This window comes from Bacillus rossius, chromosome 3, assembly GCF_032445375.1.
Source record: "Bacillus rossius redtenbacheri isolate Brsri chromosome 3, Brsri_v3, whole genome shotgun sequence".
NCBI lineage: Eukaryota > Metazoa > Arthropoda > Insecta > Phasmatodea > Bacillidae > Bacillus > Bacillus rossius.
The window spans coordinates 103,042,456-103,059,261 of record NC_086332.1 but is presented as its reverse complement, the minus strand read 5'-3'; the positions used below and the strand labels follow the sequence as shown (position 1 = coordinate 103,059,261).

General features: G+C 35.5%; 1 protein-coding gene across 1 annotated transcript in view; it reads left to right on the top strand.

The window, feature by feature from the left end:
• LOC134531086 (E3 ubiquitin-protein ligase RNF13) overlaps positions 1–16,806 on the top strand; it is a 99,027-nt gene that overhangs the window by 36,886 nt on the left and 45,335 nt on the right. The window lies entirely within an intron of this gene.

Sequence of the window (16,806 nt, the reverse complement as noted above, 5' to 3'; positions counted from 1 at the left end):
TAATAAATCTTGTTAATATATCAACCCAATAGAAAATTAGCAGAAGATAAAATTACGTATCTGAAGTAAACAGAAAGATGTGTAGATAACAGAAGTTGAATTGTAAAATGTAATGCTTAACCTCTGGCCAACAAGTAATCGGATAAACTGATGGATTTGACTGAAAGTGCCTTGCAGGCTTGGAAACATACTGAAACTTGGGAAACTGTGAGCTAAAGATAATGGAAGTGCTCTTGAAATACGGCAAGTGGGTGACGAGTTTAACCCGTGACCACTCCAGGGTGTAACTAACCAACTGATGAACCTAAAGTTTACTAATTAGTAAAGCTGTAACAGCAATTGAAATTGTTAACAGATAACTCACCTGTTTAGTTATACAATTACATACATGTCTTCAGAAATTTTTTGACAGCTTACATTAATTCTGAACATCTGGATGGGTTCAATCTCTGGATGGGTTCAATCACCATACATCAACAATGCTAATTTATGCCTCCAATAAACTGTTCTCAACAGGAGTCCACCCATGACACCATATGCACTTTTTTGGGTGGGAAAAGGGGGGGACTTTTTTCCTTCAATATTTGTTGTCCATAACTATCGCATAGTCACTTTTGTCAAAGTATGACATATATGTGAAAAGTTTCAAAGTTTCAACAATTTAAACTATCAAAATATGTTCAAACGTTCAAAGTCATTATGATTCTGTTCTATATTTGAGTAGGACATACAATTATTTGTTGTGAACAAAGAAACAAATTGAGTTAGTGCCTAAAGTAACAAAAGTAACATGTACTGTAACATCATTAATATAAATATTACAAATATTCTAAATTAGGATGTTTAGCATATCCCCATATAGTCTAAAAAGTATGTACACAATTTCTCAGATTCAATGGTATGAGATGCGCATCCTGCCCATTTCATACTAGTTTTATTTTCTACGGGGTCACACGCAACTCAATGCATACTTTTTTTTTACAACTAGAGTAATCATATTTACCATCCTGCCCATTTCATACTAGTTTTATTTTCTACGGGGTCACGTGCAACTAAATGCATACTTTTTTTTTACAACTAGAGTAATACTAATAATATATACTATTTTTTGGAATGATATTATTCCTGATATTTATATCTACTAAAATGTATTTTCATCATGTTAATAATAGTTTTAACTTTATAATAAGAAGCATTTGAATATAAATTAACTTTGCGCATGCATTTCGTTAGATATTATGAGTAACTTGGTGCTTTTGTTTTATTTTGGCAAACACTAGGGGTAGTGACGTATTGTTCAGAAAACATTTAAAAGGTGACATTTTTTAATATTGTAACAGTAAAACTTCTCATTTTTTTGCAGTAAGCTACTAATATAGTTTTAAAAATAGACTTCACACTAGCAGCTTGCTAAAGCTATGTCATTTTAAATATATGTTTCTTTAAGCTAGAACAAGCAAACTTTCTTGCACATATATGGTTATATTTTATTAAATAGATATATTTTTATAACTTCTGATATCAATTGATAAAATTAACTCAAAAAAGCTGCTTAAAACAAATTTTACACTGGAATTTCAAATAATTTAGTGGTTTATGCTTTTTTTTTGTGTTAAACAAGACATTGAACTTGACCTTCTGTGGTATGTTTGTTTGTAGAACATGTGACTAATGAAATAAGTTAGTATTTAAACAGTAAAACTATTTATGATCTCTCAACAAACCATTTTACATAGTCTTTGTGCTGGCCGTTCCTTAATATGTAGTTTGGAACTACTCAGTCTTTTAGTTTCCTTTGATGACAATAGGTTGTATATTCTGTCATCAATGTTTTCAAAGGATATCAACTATTTAAATTGATCTAGTTATTACAAACAAATTGTTACACTTTTTGTATGATGCCTCTTAATGACCTTGACAAAAACTGAATATCTGAGACTTTGAACTATTCACGGCATCGCCTCTTGATTAAAGCTTGCTTTCCTCAAGCCTAAAAATATTTTTCTGAAATTTTATACTAACTTGAGTTTAGTTCAGCTATACCGGTTTTTCTTGGAAACTTAATGTAACTTAGAAAAATTTATTGTCTAAATGGTGAATTTGATGTCAAAGAAAGTATATTGGCTGTTTAGTAATGAAAAATTTACATAAAGGTTAAAATTATTTCAATTTTAATATCACAACTTGTGTTTTTGAATTTACTATTCATTATCATAAAAGGCTTTATTGAATATTATAACAACAGTGGTTTTCATGTTATTTATGCTACACACATGATAAATATTATGTGATAAAAAATTATTATGCTTTCCCAACATTTAACACTTATACTCACTGAATGAAAGTAAGAATTTATCATAAGCACACAATTTATTTGCTTAACTTTCTAAACAAAAAATTCTTATATTTTTTTAAATGGAAAACCTAAAAATAAATAATTTTTTATTATTTCTGAGCAAGGTTCAGTTGAGTGTATTTCAGTTAATTTCTGATTGAAAGTAAACTTTACAATAAGAAAGAGTAATCATATATTGTACATGATGGTTGAATTACAAATGTAATGGTCAGCTTTTGGTTCAGTTCATTTTTAGATTGGGGGGAAAGCACTCCTTTAACGTGGATAGTAGGGAATTTACAATGCACATAAAATGAATAATATTGAAGCTTAACAATTTGTTGGCATAGAGGTTATTAGAGACAATGAGGAGTGAAGTGATGTGGATGAAGCGACTGGGAGGGGGGAACATGAGCACCTTGAGAAAACCTATTGGCTCACTGCGTCAGCCACATTTCCCATTTCAAAAATTTTGGAGTCAACCGTTACTATTGTAGTATTTTATATTTGATAACAGGAAGTATTGTGAAGTATGCCATCTGCATATATACTCTGACAGCAGTGTTATGAAAGAAGATACCAATATCGTATGTGCTGAATCTATTACAAAAAATTATGAAGTAGAAAGAATGGAAATTATTACAAACTATTAAGTTAAAACCTAGCAAAAAAACTGTTACTCTATCTAACTGTAACCAATTTACATAGTATATCCTGTCCATTACTAAATATTCTTGTGATACACTGGTATGTTGTATTTGTAATCTTTACTTAATCAGTATTGCTTTATTAACAAGGACATCCGAGTGTACTGAAGCATAATTTTTGTAATATTTTTTTTGGTATATTTTAAATTGGTTTTGTTAAATCACAAATAACAGAATAGTTTATTAGTATGCTAAATATTGAAAAGTTTATTTGTCGTTAACTTACATAGGTGAATATAAATATTCAATTAAATGGAACAGCATTTTTGTATCATTAAAATCACAGAATGTATGATTATTTTCTACAATACGTAACTCAACACTTTTGGTCAAATGCCATATTTACCGATTTTATTACTGAGCCTACATGGAACTGCATTGGTCTTGGTAGCTGTCATCGGTGAACAATCACGCTTATGTGGAGAGGCATGACTCAGCTTATGACCACTGATTCTGTATTAAACATGTATTGTGCACCACAATGACCACGTATAAACAGCCTGCAGATCTAACTGTGCATCCTTAAACATTTCATTTAAAAACTTGAAAGCTTGATAAGTATGTATTTAAAAGGCTTTTAGTGCTGTGCGGCCGGCTAGAGTCTCGACGGTGACATGCGTAGACAAACACACATTGACCGCTTAGACCTCCCTCCTTTACTAACAGTGGCATGGCTTGGCCTTCTACCTCTAGACAGCGTGTCTTCCTTATCAGCCTGAAGGTTTAAAGTAACACAGCCTTGGAATCAAGATTACTGTTTTGTTTATCCTTTACCTTGTTTTCATGTATTTCTTAAAACTCGTTTATTATAACATTTACATGTCACATACATAACTTAGTTCCTCCTTCACCAGTGTCCATCTTGAAACTGCTCTCTCCCTCAACTGTCTCGTATTACCAACCTCACAACATACACACCTTCCCTTTACTGATATCTAATTGGTTTACAAATTTTGCGACCTACTCTGGTAACATACTCATTCAGAGGAGTGGCATGAACATTCAAATCATTATCAATGTTGTTTGGTACATTTCCTTATAACGAACTGTTATCAAAACCTTTAAAGTCTGGGGAGCTAATTTGTCCCTTTACCTTTTTCACTTCTTCCGCAAACTCACTTTTGTCAGAATTACTAATCACACACATGTCCCTGTCGTCTTCCACATATTCACTGCTTCTACGATTTTCATTTAAATCGCCCTTACTGAAACAATCACCACTTGGACTAGCACACTGGTCCTCTGGCAATACCTTTTGACAGGATGGCCTGAGATACTTAGTATTTCTACGCAACAGCTTGCCTGACTTGTCACTTATTATGTACGACCTGGGTGTTTCGTGTTTTTTCACAATGGTGGCTGGCTCTCACACTTTATCTTTTTGAACCACGACAGGCATATTCTAGGGTCTTTCTCTGTGCCCTTTTATCATATTCCAGCTTGGTCTGTAACTGCTTGGAAAGTAATTTTGTCTTCACATTTGGAAATACCTTTGGAACTAGGTTATTGGTTGCTATAGGAATTCGTGTTCTAACAAGACGACACATTAATATCTGTGCAGGTGCATACTCTAGACCAGCAAGAGGAGTGTTACGGTATTCCATTAGAGCCAGCCAATATTCAATTCCTGCTTCTTTGCTCTTGCGTAATATGGTTTTAGCAATTCCAACCCCTTTTTCAGCCATGCTATTTGACTGATGATAATGGGGACTGGATGTGCAAAACTCGAACTCATAGTCACGAGCAAAGCATTTACATTCATAAGACTGAAATGGCATGTTGTCACAAACTATAGTTCTAGGTATCCCATGAGTGCAGAAGATACCTTTCAGAGCACTAATTACAATATGTGACTGCTTACTGGATAATAGCACAATTTCCAACCACTTCGAGAAATAATCATATACAACAAGGTAACTCTTGCCTTCGAACTCCAGAATATCAACTCCCACTTTTTCAAATGGTAATGTAGGGACTGGGTGTGGGATAAGTGATTCTTTCGTATTAGTGATCCTGTACTTTTCACAGACCTTTCACTCTGACACAAACCTCTCTATGTCCACACTCATACCAGGCCAATAAAACAAAGAGCGTGCTCTGGATTTTGTTTTACCAATGCCAAAGTGACTTTCATGAAGCATGTGTAACATTTTCCCTCGTAATTTTTTAGGGACAACAATTTGGTCCTCATAGAACAAGAGATTATCTTCTACATACAAGTCATTCTGAATTGGCCAATATGGATGACAACTTACCGGAGCATGCGTTTTTTTGTAAGGCCATCCTGTTTTCACTAGTTTGACTACATCCTTTAGCACAGGGTCTTCTGCTGGTTCACGTCGAAATTCAGTTTTATGTGTCTCACTCATTGGTAGATGTTTACTCACACTATGTACCACTTCACTCATGTCTTCATCATCTTCATCTACTCCATCCTTGATGTAACTTCGTGACAGCAGATCCGCAATGTGCATCATTTTCCCTGGTAAATAATGTACATCCAGGTGGTACTTCAGCAATTTGAGCTTCAGCCGTTGGAGTCGAGAGGACATGATTTTAGCCACAGGTTTTTTCATTATAGGTACCAGTGGCTTGTGATCAGTTAGAATTTCCACAGTACGGCCATAAATAAAGTAATGGAATGTTGTAGTAGCAAACACAATTGCCAATAACTCTTTCTCGATTTGAGCCCAATTTTTCTCACTCTCAGTTAGGCTTCGTGACCCATATGCAATAGGCTGTCCATTTTGAAGTAGGCAGCACCCAAGGCCATTCTGCGACACATCACACTGTATCGTAAGAGGTTTTGCTGGATCAAATATTCCTAAGGCTGGCGCACTACTTACAGCAGATTTGATGTCAGTTACACAATCAGAGTGGCCTTTAAGCCACTGCCAGGTGACATCAGCCTTTAGCAGTTCTCTCAGAGGTTCAGTAAGTGTTGCCATATTTGAAATGAATGGCCGCAAGTAATTAACCATTCCGAGAAACTTCTGTAGCTCCTTCTGATTTTGTGGATCTGGTAGGTGTTGAATAGCTACAACTCTATTAGGGTCAGGTTTAATCTGGTTTGCAGAAAACACATGTCCCAGAAAACTTACTTCTGGTATCTTATATTGAAGTTTCTTAGGGTTAAATTTATATTCATTTCTCTTGCTCTGTTTACAAGTTGCATCACAATTTTGTCATGTTCTTCTTCAGTTTCTGCTGCAACAAGAATGTCATCAAAGTACACAACAATGCCTTTAATGTCGCCAAATGCACGTTCATTTAGTTCCTGAAACTTCTCAGGTGCACACGATATTCCAAATGGTAAACATAAGAATTTGTAACATCCCCACGGAGTCGAGAAAGCGCACAGGTCACACGAGGTCTAATTTATGTTTAATTTTGATAACATATTAAATGTACACGCGTTCGCCCATTCTTTAACTATGCAGGGAATTTTTATTTTTATTTTCACCAAACTGATCACCACTTTTGGCTACACGTAGCCTACCGAGGCCACTCGAATACAAATTGTTTATAATATGAACAGTGGACAATCGAGTAGCGTATTGCGGAGAAAAACTTCAATTTGATCCAGAATAGACGTTTTGTGAAAAAACTTGTAATTATATGAAAATATTTAAGATAAATGTGCATTATGTCGGCAAAATTTGTTCGTGGTACACGGGAAAACGTATCAACGTTGACAAATGTTGTGCGCTATATCTAGACACTAGACGTGTCTAGTGGTATTTGCCAGAACCCATCTTTAAGATCAAAGACTGAAAACAACCTTTTTCCTGAAAGTTTTTCTGTTAGTTGCTCCAGTGTTGGTATTTGGTAATACTCTCTCTTTATTTCCAAGTTAAGATCTTGGGGATCAAGGCACACCCTTAAAGTTCCATCAGATTTCTCAACTATGACAAGATTGCTAACCCATGAATTTGTCTCGGCCACTTTCTGTATGATACCTTTCTTCTCTAACACAGCTAGTGTTTCCTTCAGCTTAACTGCAATAGTTTGAGGAGGACGTCGTGGTGGGTATATTTTTGGCACTGCATTGGCTGGCACATTGATCTTACAGTAATAGGGAAATTTTCCAAGCCCTGTAAAAATGTTCTCATTATCTTTGATGAAAGTGTTCTTACTCTGTACTTCTTTCTCAGTTAATGGTAATTTTTTGGTTTTTTTTTATGATGTTCTTCTCCATTGTATGAACCCTTTTAACTAGGTTGAGTTGAGCACATGCCTGTAACCCAAATATAGGAGTTCTGTCTGCATCAGTTATTCTGAAATCCATGTACTGAACTGCATGTTTGGTTTCACATCGTAGGTTAACAACTCCTATGGGTTTTACTTTGAACCCCCCATTGCACTCAAGAACTTCACTGGTATTTCTTATCTTAAATTGTTTATTGATCTTTCTGAAAATGTTTTCAGGAATGATGTTCACCTCAGAGCCTGAGTCTAGCTTAAATTTGACCTTCAAATCTTCAAGTAAAACAACTTCAAACCACATTGTTGTACCTTGTTTACCTACTTCAGCATTTTGTACATTGTCTACATTTCATAACTCCAGACATCTCTCTATGCCGCTCACAAGATAGCATTCTTCATTTTCATCAGCAGTCATCCCTTCTTGATGATGCCTCACTATGTTTACACCATTAGTTCTACACATATATTGGCAAAATGATTCAGTTTGTCACACTTAAAACATTGTTTTCCGAATGCAAAGCATTTATTTTTTTCATGCTGGAATTTGCATTGTTTACATTTCAAGTTGCTCCCGTGCAATTGTTTACTGGTCTGTGGGGAATACTTCAGCGACTCTTTGTTCCATTTAGCCTTATGTTGCACTGTGTTAACTGCAACAGAAGCACCCCACTCTGGCGGCACAGACGACTTTTGCGTTTCTGTAGACTGAAGGCACTGAAGTTGTTGATCGCTGATTTCTGCTAGCTTCGCTAAATCACATGCTTTCTCTAAGGTTAAATCTTTGGTTCGCAAGCATTTCCTTCTGCAAAGTCTTGTCCCGCACACCCATGAAAACACAGTCTCTAATTATTTCATCTGTTTGGGACCCAAACTCACAGCTGCGCACCAACTTCTTCAAGTCCGTGATGAACTGCTGAAATGGCTCACCTTCCTTTTGTTTTTGCGAATAGAGCACAAAACGCTCATACGGAACATTTCTTTTCTCACTAGCATACGTTTAAAATGCTGCTATCACCGCGTCGAACTGTTTTCGATCATCATCACTTAGGTTAAAAGTATTGAAGACTTCCACCGCATCTTCACAGACGAGGTTAAGAAGTATTGCAGCTTTCACTTCCGAAGGTTTTTCCGTCTTCCCCGACGCCAACATATAAATATCAAAGTTCTGCCTGAACTTCCGCCAGTTTTCGCTAACATTGCCCGATAAATCCAACGCACTCGGTTTTTTTGTGTCCGACATTGTCACTGGAATGCCACGTGGCACACTGGAATGCCACGTGAGCGAATTAGCACTGTATCCTTACCGATTATGCGGGAAATGTTAGGTCCGAGTCACTCGACTGCGCCATGTTTTGTTTATCCTTTACCTTGTTTTCATGTATTTCTTAAAACTAGTTTATTATAACATTTACATGTCACATACATAACTTAGTTCCTCCTTCACCAGTGTCCATCTTGAAACTGCTCTCTCCCTCAACTGTCTCGTATTACCAACCTCACAACATACACAACAATTACCATGTATCATCATTTACATCACACATTGTGGTCATTTACTGCTACCCAATTTTAAGTTCAATTAGATCAATTCCTTTTTTGGGTTAATAATTGCGGGGAGGGGGGAGGGGGAAACAAAATAAGACATATAATAATTGAGAAGGACATTCCCTCCCTCCAATCCATATTCCCCCTCCCTCCCAGTTGCCATTTATACCAATTCAGGATGCCTCTCAAATTTAGCATGATTTTTTTATCATCTTGATTTGTAAGAAAACTTACATTGTGTTTGATTTGAAGATTGTTAATATTGGGAACACAAATTTGTAAAATTTTTATCTTATGAAGTCACAATTATGCTGTTAAGATCTTCTCCCTGTTTGATTCAGGTTGTTGTAGAGAGACCAATTGGAAAGAAAATATGTTTAGAGCCCAACATAAAAATGTGTTTATCCCTTATTAATGGTATATGTAAAAAAACAGTAGTTTTTTCGTTCATGTATCTATGCATTTGGCATAATGATTTCTATAAAGATACTAATGACCTCTCTTAATTAAATTCCTTTAAAAATGATCCTATTCACCTTTATTTTACCTTAACACTATCAGTTGAGTATAAATATTTCAGCCATCACTGAAACTAAATATATAGAGTTATCACAAGAAAAATACGTTAAGATCAGTGTTATAAGTTTGACACACTGAAAGGTTTTGTTGCTAGATGTCAGTGATGTGCTTTATTATTGACATTTCATTTGTTTGCTGTTGGTGTGTACACAATGATTTTTGAATGTTAGAGACATTTCTCTTTGTGTTTACCACTACGGACATCATCTTTATCATCCTAGGCAGAGTTTTGTCAACTTACTAAATGAAATATATATTATATATTTTTAGCTTATAACCCGCAGCTTTGCTTGTGGCAATTTTAGGATATTGCTGATATTGCACACTGTCAGACATTTTTGTGAATATTCTGACCATTGGACCACCGCCTTGTACTGTTGTAAAAAGTAATATTGTTTAATTTTAAATATAGTTTAATTAGGGAGATTTTATAACTCTCGTTTTAGTGTGTTCGGAGATATATTATCTTGATGAAATCACACCTATCTGTTTTTTTTTGTTTTTTTTAATTTTGTGAGTTAGCCTATTTTAATATTTGTGAAACATGCATAAATTTAACATAAATTTATGTTTAGTAATCTCTGTTATTTCCACTTTAATTTAATTTGATTTTATGCATAAAATGATTAAATTAACTCTCCCATTTTTCATTTCATTACAGACACCTACATTATTTTAAGATTTTTGAAACAATCACATCTTAATTTGAAATGTATAATACAGGTATCAATTTTCTTATTGTACGCGTAAGTAGGTTAATAGTTATGCTTAGTGCTATTAAATCAAATTTCCCAAAAAATATTCACTCTCCCACTTGATTAGATTCGTTTTTATGATATTTTTATAAACCAAAGCTGACTAATTTTTCACCCTCTTTCGAAGGTTATTCTTTGTTAGGTCTACATTATTCACCCTTGGTTTATTACCTCCTGTTTGATTTGCTTAGATTATATTTTTATTGTTAAACTAAACTGATTTGATTTGGGTGCAAAATGCAATGTACGGAATTCAAAAGTAAAAAAGTTAAATTTTTCTAAAACCCTCTGCATTATTGTAAAGAATTCTACGTTTAGTTTTTGTATTATCAGTTTAATTGCAACATGAGAACACATGAATCCACTCATTACGGAGGTTGTATGTTTACAAATCACTTGCGAGTACTGAAACGACTTGCTCACATATTGTTATTTTTTTATTTATTTACAGTATTTTAAAATTGTATTCTTACCTTACAAGATTAACCATTATCCAATTATAGTCGGTCGAAATGAAAGCATTCTAGGGCCAATGGTCAGCATTCAGTTAATCTTGTAGTCTCGTAGAAAAAAACTGTTATGGGAAAGTCAGAGCACAAAACAGACATGCAGATGACGTGTAACTTTCACCAATACTACGTTTATTGCAAAATCACTTCTTCCAGGTAATTCACAAATCAGTACCACCAACTGAGCATTAAACATAATGGCAAATTCTCATACACGTCAAAATTGACTAATAACAACACCTTCCCTCAATTTTGACAACCCTAACTCAGAAACAAATCTGTCAAATTTACAGTAGGGTACCTGTTTGGTTAAACAGTCACTTATTTGGTTATCTGAATCAACATACACAAGTTTTACAATATTCTCTTGTACAAGATCTTTTATAAAATTGTATTTCACATGAATATGCTTAGATCTTTTTGTCTCAGGAGTACATGCCATTTTTATACAAGATTGATTATCCTCATACACAATCACTTTAATATTCTTTAATTCTAAAAGTTCTGTCAACATCTTTTTCACAAAGATACACTCTGTAGCAGCAGTAGCCAAGGCTACGTATTCAGCTTCAGTGCTGCATATACTAACACAACTCTGTTTTTTACATTTCCATATCACATTATTACCAAATATCCTAATGAAGTATCCTGTAATACTTTTCCTATCAATTTTATCATTTGCATAGTCTGCATCTACGTATGACTCTATCACATTACACACTTGTTTAGAATATCTAAAACAATACTCCTTTGTTTTGTTTAAATATCTTAGGATGTTTTTCAAATACTTAAAATGACTGTTTCCAAAACAATTCTGAAACTTACTGAAATATACAAACGGAAAACTCAAAATCTGGTCGAGTACCCAGCAATACATACATCAAACACCCAATAAGTTCTCTATACGGCACATTATTGTCACATTCATCTGAAGGTTGCAATTCTAATTTAATTTCCATTGGCAAGTCTGAGAATTTACACACTTTCATTTGAAATCTTTCCAGTATTTTCTCAATCAATTTACGTTGCCTAATAGATATACACTCATCTGTACAAATAATTTCTAACCCAAGGAAATTTAAAACTCCAGTTCCCTCACTTATTTCCTTCATTTCAAATTTTTCTGTTAAAGTCACTATAAGGTCTTGAATTTTTTCTTTATCATTAGAAAAAACCATTAGATCATCAACATAGACCAAAATGTATAAGCCCTTCTTAAAAACCAAGCAAGGATCAGAGTTTGATTGCTTACAACCAAGTCTTAATAGTTCCTTGCTTAGGGCCGGTTGCACCAATAACTGTTCGAATCCGAGATCGTAGGATCTTTGTTGCAGTGTGATCTCAAGTCGAATCTGAGATCCAGTGTATATGTGTTGCACCAAAGTGAACTTACGAGTTCAGACATTCGATCTCACGATCTAGGTTTAGGTTGGTAAAGATCGATTATAAAATGAAAGCAAGTTTTCTATTGGCTACTGTATTCCGTCTAGTCACAGAGAATTTTCTTTAGCATGTTTGAAGTTCTTGCTGTAAATGTTGGCATCGTGATATTTACATACAAGCCTATTTGTTTATTGATTACAAACTTGTGGTCGGTTATTGTGAGTTGACTGGGGTACACGCGGGTACACATGACGATGGAAAAGAAAATTTCAGTACCTAAAAAAGGTTTTTTCTCTGAAAAAGAAAAAATCATCCTTGTCAATTTGGTGCAAGAAAGACTGGATATTTTAGAGTGTAAGAGAACTGATGGCGTGTTTTGTAAGCAGAAGGAAGAATCTTGGCAAGAATTGGCATCATATTTTAAATAACATTATGATGACAATTACCGTACTTCGGGCATACCTAAAAATATATCGGCCTAAATTTCCTGTAAACTATTGTAACCCATCAAAATATCAATAATTGTAAACAAACCAGTATCTATGCGAACACGACTACAAAACACAACAAACCAACGAAAAAAACACAATATCTCGGATCCAACTGCTCTGAACCATCAATTTCGGTGGTTCAAACAGAGGTTCACCTCAATCCTCTGTCAGAAGGTGAACTCGAATGGTGCAATCCGTTTGTGTGTCGATCCTGGTTCATTACCTCGTATGATCTCGGATCGACCAGCGATCTTCAATGGTGCAACCGGCCCTTAAACTTTCGTACCAGTATCTGGGGGATTGTTTCAGACCATACAAAGCCTTCTTTAATTTGCAAACAAGATTTTTATTTTTTTCAGACCCACAAATCCCTTCAGGAACTTTCATGAAAACTGGATCATTTAGTTCTCCATACAAAAATGCACTTCTGACATCTAATTGGTCAATAACCCAGCCCATCTGTAATGATAGCGATAACAAAATTCTAATAGTAGGCATCCTAGCTACAGGGGCATATATTTCTTCATCTGGTATTGCTTCCTGAAAACACCCTCTGGCAACTAATCTTGCCTTCTTGATTAATTTCCGTTTTACCTCTTTTTCTGAGAAAACCCATTAGGAGTCTATTACTGTCTTACCACTTGGTTTTTCAATTAACTCCCAAGTGTGGTTCTTTTCTAGGGCACGTATCTCCTTGTGCATTGCGTCTTCCCATGACTCCCTGTCTGTTATCTTTCAAATCAGAAACTGTCAAGGGAACATTAGGGTAGAGAAACCCCCATGCATTCAATGCTATTTGCGTTGTAAAGTCCTCAGTAATGCAGTCTTTATGCCACACTGGAGGTACCCTAGTTCTTTCCGATCTCCTTCCTCCTTCCTCTATACCCTCATCAGACGTTCTCTCCTTTTGAATATCACATGATACTGTTTCTAACCTGTCCACGCCATTTACCTTTACTGTCAATGGTTCTGCCTCATATTGTGATTCATAGTACGTCTCATCCTCCAGAAACTTTGCATCCCTTGACACTACAATTTGTCTCTTGCTTGGGTCAAAAAACCTGTAAGCATTTGAAGTGTACCCTACCATGTAAACCTCAATGCTTCTCTTATCCAATTTCTCCAGAGATGGATGATTGTCCTTAATGAAAGCTTTCCTCCCAAACAACCTGATCTTATGGTAATTGACTTTCCCCCATACCATGTTTCAGCTGGTACTAGGCCATTGTACCTAGTGGTTCTATTATACAAGAATGCTGCTGTCCTAACAGCTTCCCCCCATAGGTATTTAGGTAAAATTCCTATCAAACTCCGGGATTTCTCTAACAAAATTCTATTCATTCTCTCACTTTGTCCATTTAACTGAGGTGTATAGACAGGAGTATATTCCAGCTGAATACCTTTCTTGAAACACCAGCCTTAAAAACTTGCAGAACAAAATTCACCCCCATTATCACATCGTATTCTCAACACCTTACGATTATCAGAAGACAACTGCCTTTCTGCTGATTTTATAAAGCTTTTCACATTTTCACAGGCTTCATCTTTCCTCCTCAACAGAAACACTGTACAAAAACCAGAATATGCATCTGTTATAGTCTGAAAATAATTATACCCATCAAACGTAGAAGGCTTAACAGGACCACACAAGTCACTGCATATTATCTCAAGACACCTTTTTCCTTTAGGGCTTATCAAATTAAATGGTTGTATAGTCAACTTACTCTCAATACATACTTTACAATCTCTTACTGCTCCCATACCTTTAATTCCTGTCATCTTACCCAATGTTCTCATTGCCTCCTCACCTGGGTGACCTAACCTCTCATGCCAAGTAGACATCCCTACACTGGGCACAGGTTCATTTCCAACTACCGAACAATCAGCCCTACTACATACAGTTTACCAATTTTTTGGCCTATGAGAACAGGTATCCTTTCATTGCTTATTATCATCTTATCATTAATGAAGGTTTTTTGATACCCAACTGCACACACCCTTGATATAGAAAGAAGATTGTATCTCATGTTATTTACAATCAAAACATTTGTCAATGTACATTTATCAAAAACAATACTTCCCTTTTCATTTGCAACGAGCCTTTTACTTCCATCTGCTACAACAATAGCAACACGTTCCTTTAATGTCTCAATGCCTGTCATGAGAGACCTATAATCAGTATTTATCATATGCTCGGATGCACCAGAGTCACACACAAAAGTAATGGCGTGAGATCGTTCATCGTTACTCATCAAAGAGGTTGAAGCTATAAACACCACATCATTCTGTTCAGCACTTACTGGTGGCATTCCATCTGCAACGTTTACCTTTTGTAAATCATGTCTCCCGCCACGGAAACCCTTCCGAGGCATATAGGAAAGCGAACCTCTCTGCTTTAACACTGGACACTGTCTCTTGTAATGACCATATTCACCACAGCCAAAACACTTCACCTTTAATCTCTTCAAACGAACAGCCAGACACCTGGGATGGTGACATATGACCGTCCACCATTCGAAGTTCTGCATCCAGGAGTCGTCCCTTCACGAACTCTTAAGTTATGTTTGAAGTCGTCGTCTCAATGGCTGTGATAACACTGCTAAATTTCTCCGGCATAGTCAATAATAGATAGCAGACCTTATCTGTTTCGTCTAAATCTGCCCCCAATGCTTCTAACTCACAAAGCATGTCTCAACTACAAGGAAATGTTCGTGCAGCTCACTTGAGTAAAACTTCAATTTCAAGAGTTTCTTCATCACAAATAATGTGGATATGAGGCTCTTCCGGGCAAAAACATTCTTTAACGAACCATCATTTCTTTAGCTGAGGTTGCCCCTTTCACTATTTCCAAGTGTTTATCTGATATACATTGAGCTATGACCCATTTAGCCTTTTTATCACGCACATCAAACTGTTGTCTTTCTTCCGCTGACAATTCCCCTTTGGTGATGTCCGAGATATTTATCAGGTCGTCTACTCCCTCTTTGGTCAAAAACGTCTCTACTCTCCATAGCCAATTGGAGAAGTTAGTATTCGTAAGTTCTGGAAATCCTACAACTGTTGCAGGAAACATGGCCACCTGCCCACACCACACACAATCACAAAAAACAGCAGCAATTGCAAATATAATGACCACTGCAATGGCAATTATACTCCTGACATGCATTACGACTTTCGAGCAGTCACAGCCACATGAAACCAAGCTTGTCTGGGCCCATAAGCACTGTTATGGGAAAGTCGGAGCACAAAACAGACATGCAGATGACGTGTAACTTTCACCAAGACTGTGTTTATAGTAAAATCACTTCTTCCAGGTAATACACAAATCAGTACCACCAACTGAACATTAAACATAATGACAAATTCTCATACACGTCAAAATTGACTAATACCAACAACAGCTATCTATTGAAGTTCATCTTTTAGTTTGAAATAGTAAAAGATAGCACCTCGTTCGTATTTCTTTATAGAACCAACATATTAAATATCTTTGATGCCATGTTTGTTTAAAACAATTTTCCAAATTTCTTTCAAGCAGCTCTCGTGTTCTAGCAATTAAAATATGTACAAGTTTTTAAGTCTTATCATAAGCTTTTAAACACAAAAGTCTTTGTAAAAATCAGTCCAGTAGTTTATATGTGATGCTCAAAAAAAGACGTGACGAATGCACTAAGCAATACCATGTATCAAATTCAAGGCATCAACATCTATTTAGGAAATTTATAACTAATCTGTTATTAATGCCTTTAGTTTGCTAAGGATTTTCCTATTTGCGTACAGCAAACATGTCACACAACGGAAACACTGGCTTATATAACAGCCAAACTTTTCCCAGTACTAAATCTGCCCTTAAGAAATACAGTTTTCTTACTAACTTTTAGTAGAATAATCCTTAGTATATTTAAATAAAGTGTTTGATTTTAGTAGCCCAAAAAAATTCTGCAATCTAGACACTTTGTAGATGTGTTCAGGTTAATATTAATACAATTCCTTAAACAGTTCATAGCATTCTTGGCCAAATCAAGTACAATTTAAATACATAGTATTTAAGTTAATTGAAAAAGGTTGCATTTTATTTATTATTCAGAACTTTTGGGATATTTTACTGGTCAGGAATTTAACAATAATTGTCTAAATATGGTAAAAATTACAAAACATTTTCATTGGGATTGAAGGAAACATTAAAGGAACAGAAATAGAAATATAGTAATTCCTCTGTTCCTCTTGATGCCACAGGCAACGAATAGTGCCAAGGATGCTTACAGCTTGTGAATTAGTGCAAGATTATGCCCATAG